This window comes from Neophocaena asiaeorientalis, unplaced genomic scaffold (assembly GCF_003031525.2).
Source record: "Neophocaena asiaeorientalis asiaeorientalis breed wild unplaced genomic scaffold, Neophocaena_asiaeorientalis_V1.1 scaffold87, whole genome shotgun sequence".
NCBI lineage: Eukaryota > Metazoa > Chordata > Mammalia > Artiodactyla > Phocoenidae > Neophocaena > Neophocaena asiaeorientalis.
Genome location: NW_020175432.1, coordinates 5744513 through 5749839, shown reverse-complemented (window position 1 = coordinate 5749839; position 5327 = coordinate 5744513). Strand labels below are relative to the sequence as shown.

The 5327-nt window shown below is 64.2% G+C and overlaps 1 protein-coding gene across 2 annotated transcripts in view; it reads left to right on the top strand.

Moving 5' to 3' along the window:
* The first annotated feature begins 310 nt into the window (after positions 1–310).
* ADGRL1 (adhesion G protein-coupled receptor L1) overlaps positions 311–5327 on the top strand; it is a 43115-nt gene continuing 38098 nt past the window's right edge. The window contains exon 1 of one of the 2 annotated variants that reach the window (XM_024767305.1): positions 311–902. The gene's annotated coding sequence lies outside the window, so the exon portion shown is untranslated. The remainder of the gene's footprint in view (positions 903–5327) is intronic. The other variant, XM_024767306.1, reaches the window with a different exon arrangement.

The following is a 5327-nucleotide window of genomic DNA, read 5'->3' as shown; positions in this document are numbered from 1 at the left end:
TTTTCGGGCCGGCCCCCGGTGCGCTCGGGCAGGTTGCTGCGGCCGGTCCTGGGCGGCGGCTCCGCGCCGCGTTTTATGCGCGCCCGCGCCCCCCTCCTGGAGCTGGTGCGCCGGAGAGAGGGGTGAGCAGGCGGCTTGTCATTGCTGGTGCCCGGCGCCGGCTCTGTCCGCGCGTCCTGCGGTGCCCACGGGCCCGGCTGGGCGCCCCCCCTTCAGCCACCCCGGGGGCGCGACACCGCCTCGCCTGCCTACAGCCGCGCCCCCCCTCAAGCTCCGCGGCGCCCGCCCCTTATCCGAGCCCCCTGCGGCCACTGCGGGGAGCCCGAGCCGTCGGCGCGGGAGCTGTAGTCGCTGCGGCGCCCCCGCCCCGCCGTCTGCCGAGAAGGCCCCGGCGGATGGGGCCCCGCGGGCCCCGGAGCGGCGCCGCCGGGCGGCGGGGGGCTGCAGGGGCGCCCCAGCTGCCCCGTTAACCCCTCGGCTGCCACCGTCGGAGGGGGCTGGGAAGTCGCCTGGGCGCACACGTGCAGCCTCCGTCGGGGCCGCGGAGCTGCGGGGGAGATGCGGGCAGCTGCTAGCGCCTCTTCGGGGGGCTCCGCCTCGCCCCAGCCCCCGGAGCTTTGACACCGCCCCCGCTCCGCCGCCTCCCTCCCTGGGAGGGGCGCGGACCCGGTCGCCCCCAGCCCCGAGTCTCCGCTGCCGCGAGGGGGCCGCCGTTGGAACTGTGTAATCCGCTTTTTTTTTTTTTAATTTAATTTTTGTTTGGTGGCGGTGGTGCTGGGCCCCGCCAACCCTCGCCCGTTTAACCCCCGCCCCGGTTCCGGGAGATGTGCCGGGCGGGGGGCCTGGGTTCGCGGAGCCGCAGGAGAGACGCGCAAAGCCGACCCCGGAGCGGCGCTGGACAGGTGAGTGTCTGCGGGCCCAGGGCGAGGGGGACGCCGTACCTGGGCCAGGTGTGTGGGCCGAGGTAGGGAGGGTGGGAGCCGGGGCCTGTGCTAGCCGGGAAGGGGGAGGGGATGCTGGAGCCGCGGGTCACCGCACAGGAGCGCGAGGAGAATCGAGGGCGGCCTGCACCTCACCCGCACCGGCCAGGGGACCGGGAGGGGCAGCCCCCATGGAGTGTCGGGGGTGCGGATGCGCGGCCGCGGGGTGCCCGGTGGGGGGAGGGGACCGCGAGTGTGCCCGCGCGTGGCTGCGTGTGCCCGCGCGCGCGCCAGCCTTTGTGGGGAAGCGGCGCGGCGGTGCCTGCGTGTCCCCGGTGCGTGTGCGCGCGGGTGCTTGGCGCCCTGTTTGTGTAGGTGTTTGGGTGTGAGCGGAGAGGGTGCGTGTGCGCGCCGCGCGCGGGCCCCGGCCCCCAGAGGAGCCGCGCTGGGGGCTGGCACCGCTGGATGCCGGGCTGGGGGTTGTTTTTCTCTGGGAGGCAGAGGCGCGGGGGATGGGGAGGGGTCTGTCTGGGTGTCTGGCCGGCTGTAGCCACCGAGAGCATCTTCCCTCCGCGGTACCCGGTTAAGCGTGGGAAGCTGTTGGGTTTAATCCACCCGGATTAAACCCAAGCCCTCCCTCTCTCCCAGGTGTTCACTGGGTAAAGCCTGGGGGTTTCAATTGTCATCTTTCCATCTGAGGGTCCTGTGACCGGAGTCCGTGCAGAAGAGGGTGGGCAGCGCTGTGTGTGCTCCAGCCCTGGCCAAAAAGTGGCCCCACAGGCATTTCTCCAGTGCACCTCTGGCACCCATCCGAAGACAGACAGCCCCCTGCCTACACACAGCCCGCACGCACATCCCTGTCCCTAGTCTCCCAGTCTCGGTCAGCACCCAGCCCCATCCCTACCCAGCACCTCACTGTACCTTCCCCCGCAGTCCACTCCTCCCTCTCCCACCTCTCCCCCCCCCCACAGTCATGGCAGCTGAGTGGGTGTCCCTCCGTCCCAGCCTTGAGAACAGGGCCGCCTTTCCTCCTGGCTTCTGCAGGACCAAGGGCCTGGGTTCCGCTGCCCACCTCCAAACATGTGGTGTGCAGGGGGAAGCAGGGGGAGGGGTTCAAAATGGCTGCCAAGATGGCTGGTTGTCTCTCCGCCTCTCTCTTTCTCTTTCTCTCCCTCTCTCTGCTTGCCCTGTTCTCTTAGCTGCTTCAGGAGTCATCGAGGAGACGGGGTTGGAGGGTGAGGATAGGTGTGGGGTACTACGCTTGAGAGTGGATATCTGCTCTGGGCCTGTGGATCTCAGTCCTCCTTGGGGAGAGGCCGTTGATCTCTGCTCCCCTCTCCAGTCCCAACTCCCTCACCCTGGCTAGCAGCCTGGGGGCTCCCTGCCCTCCACGTGTTCTCCTAGGCCTGATGCCCTGAATCGGTCATCAGGGTGTCAGGGTGCCCCACGGAGGGTCCCCGTCTCTCATCCTCTCCATCTGCTCCATGGCCAGGGGCTCAGGACTCTGGGTCGGCCTGGGTCAGGCCCCAGCTCTGGGGGCAGGTGACTTCTCCTTCCTCCCCACTCCCCTCCCGCTGATGCCAAATGTATTACTTAAAAGTAGGATGAAAACGGGGAGACTAAGAGAAGGAATACAACTTTCATTATCATATCGAGAAAGTTATCCGTGATCTTCCTAACTAGTAATTTGCCTGCCATGCTGTTCAGAACTGACTTGCCCATTAATTACGGAGATGAAAAATCATCTGGAAGGCAGAAAAGGGAACCAATTCGATCCCTGGCTGGCAACAGTGGCCCCCACGCACCGAGCACATACGTGTGTGCTCACATGTGAGTGCCCGGCCCCCCTGCTGCCATTGCCACCTTCTTCTTCCTCATTGGCCTCCCACGGGGCCTTAGCTCACCCCATGCTTGTTACTCCTGCTCTCCAGTGCCCTACCAGGCCCTCCCTCACTCCAGGGGGTGCCCATCCCAACATCCACTCGTGGGGAGCTGGCCTAAGGCAGGATCACCCGTGCTCTGTCTGCCCTTGAACGTGGAGACGATGCCCGGGGTTGGGGGAGGGCAGGTAGCTGGGGACCAGCGCATCTGGGCTGTGGGGCCTGCAGGGAGGAGGTGGAACGCAGGAGACTCGAAGCCTGGTTTCTATTCCCAGCCTGCCCTGGGGAGCCTCTTCTCCTGGGGGGCCCAAGGAGGACCCTGCCGGCCAGTGGGGGAGGGGCCAGCGGGCGCCCTGGCTGCTCTGGAGTCTGTTTGCATCAAGCGATCTGGTCCCGGCCTGGGGTCCACCTGCATGTGCGGGGCTGCCTGCTGCCTGCGCCTGGCATCTGCGTCCTCCCTGGGTGCCCAGGCTGGCAGGAGAGAGTGTGGCGCTTCAGCCCCAGCCTGGGCATCTGGAGGTGGGGGTGCCGATCCCAGGAGGCTGTGCTGCTTGGCCCCAGAATGGGTGCCCATGATGGAGAACAGGAGGAGAGGGATCCCCGATGTCCCCACCCTCTGGCCACAGGGAGCTGAAGTTTTCAGTCTCCGCCCCCTCCTACCTCTCCAGCCAGACGTGTGGCCAAGGACACACAGGAGGCTCTGGTTTCTGTGTGGGCTCCTCTCGAGGATTCAATTTCCAGACGCCAGACATTTCCCCTCCTCCAGACCCTCCAGGGAGGTGGGGGGCGGGGTGGGGGGGATGCTCCTGAGATGGGGGTTCCCTGGGTCTGGAGCTGGACCTGACTGTACCCGGTACTCCTCCCAGCTCTCGCCTCGGCCACCCTGATGGAACAGAAAGTGGGGTCCCAGGTGGGAGGGGGCCGCTGAACAGAGGTCTGGAAGTGGCTCCCACTGCCCCTGGAATCCAGTCCTCTGTTACATATCTGTCCGCACCTGCGTGTACCCGTTCTGTGTGATTTGGACGGTGTCCTGGACAAGCCTGTGTGCAGCCGGCCACGTGTCCGACAGGCTGGTCCTATGTTCCTTAAGGGTCTCCTCTGTACTCGTGTTTGTGAGTTTTGCGCCCAGGCTGGCAGTGTGTGTGTGCGTGTGCGTGTGCGTGCGTGTGTGTGTGTGTGTTTCCATGTGTGAGCAGCTCTCTGCATCTTGTGGGCACCTGCAGGCATGATCCCAGGTGTATGTATGTAGGGCTCCTTGGAGTGAGGCTGGGTGCACCTTTTCATGAAATCTGTGAACATTTGCCAAGTGTCTTTTCACTAGGCGCCGTGCTGGGGACACCGTGGGGACAGTGCCCCAGTCCTGTCCTCGGGGAGCACACAGTCCGGTGACAAAAGCAATTTCAGTCAAGGGGCTCCTGTCGTAGCAGTGGGGGAGAAGGCTTGTGTCTCCCCATCCAGAATGGCCAGAGTCCCAGCTAGGGAGAGGCAGCCCTTGACTCGGAAAACAGCAGCCCCTGCGTCTTGGCACCACAGTACATCCCAATCCCGTGGGGTGTCCTGTGGTCCAAACCTGCATGACCTTCCCTGTCACCTCTTCCCCCTCACCCGCTCTCTCCTCACCGCTCCTAAACGCAGTCCTACCCCAGGACCTTTGCACTGGCCGCTCCTTCACTTGGACCCCTCAGCCAGACATCTGCAAAGACTTTGTTCCCTCACCCGCTTCAGTTGTCACCTCCTCAGTAACCTTTACCCATGCAACCTGTTTAAAATTGCAGCCTCCCACCCGCCTCCTGACTTTCCGTCGCGCGGATGGCTTTTCGCACACTCTGTGATTTCCTGATATATTGTGCCTGTTTATCGTCTGTCTCCCCGACCAGGATCCAAGTGCTCAGGGAATTTTTTACTTGGTTTGCTTTCGGATGTCAGGTGCCTAGACTTATGCCTGGCCCACAGTAGGTGCTCAAGAACTCTTAGCTGAGTAAGTGGGAGGGGGCCTCTCAAAGGACTGGAGACCCCCCAGGGGACTCCCCCCAGGCTTTGCACAGTGAGGGCTCCCCATAGACCCCGGTCCCTTTGGGGGATCCAGGGCTACCCACCAGGGGCCAGACCAGGCCAGCTCTGCACCTGTCCCATGAAGACACGTGTGAGGCCTCTCCCTGAGGTGGCCTCATGGGTGCCCTTGTGTGTGAGGGTGTCGGTGTGGGCAGGCAGCTCCCCTGCAGGGCTGCATTCATATAGGGTTTAGAGCCTGGAGGGTAATGGGGGGCCCCCCTGCCCTTGCCAGGGGTAGGAGTGCCATGGTCAAGGACTGAGCAACCCCTCCTTTGTGGGGACACTAACCCAGGCTCTCTCTCACGCCCCACCCTTATTTCAGTGGTCTGTCCCGGCGCTGGGGAATTAGCCAAGTAGAAGCCCCCCTGCCACCCTCCCCCCAACTCCAAAATTTGGGGAAGATAAAAATTGCCATAAATAGATGCTCAGGCCAAAAATAGCCTTGCCCACCCCCCCCCCAAAGCTAAAAATAGCC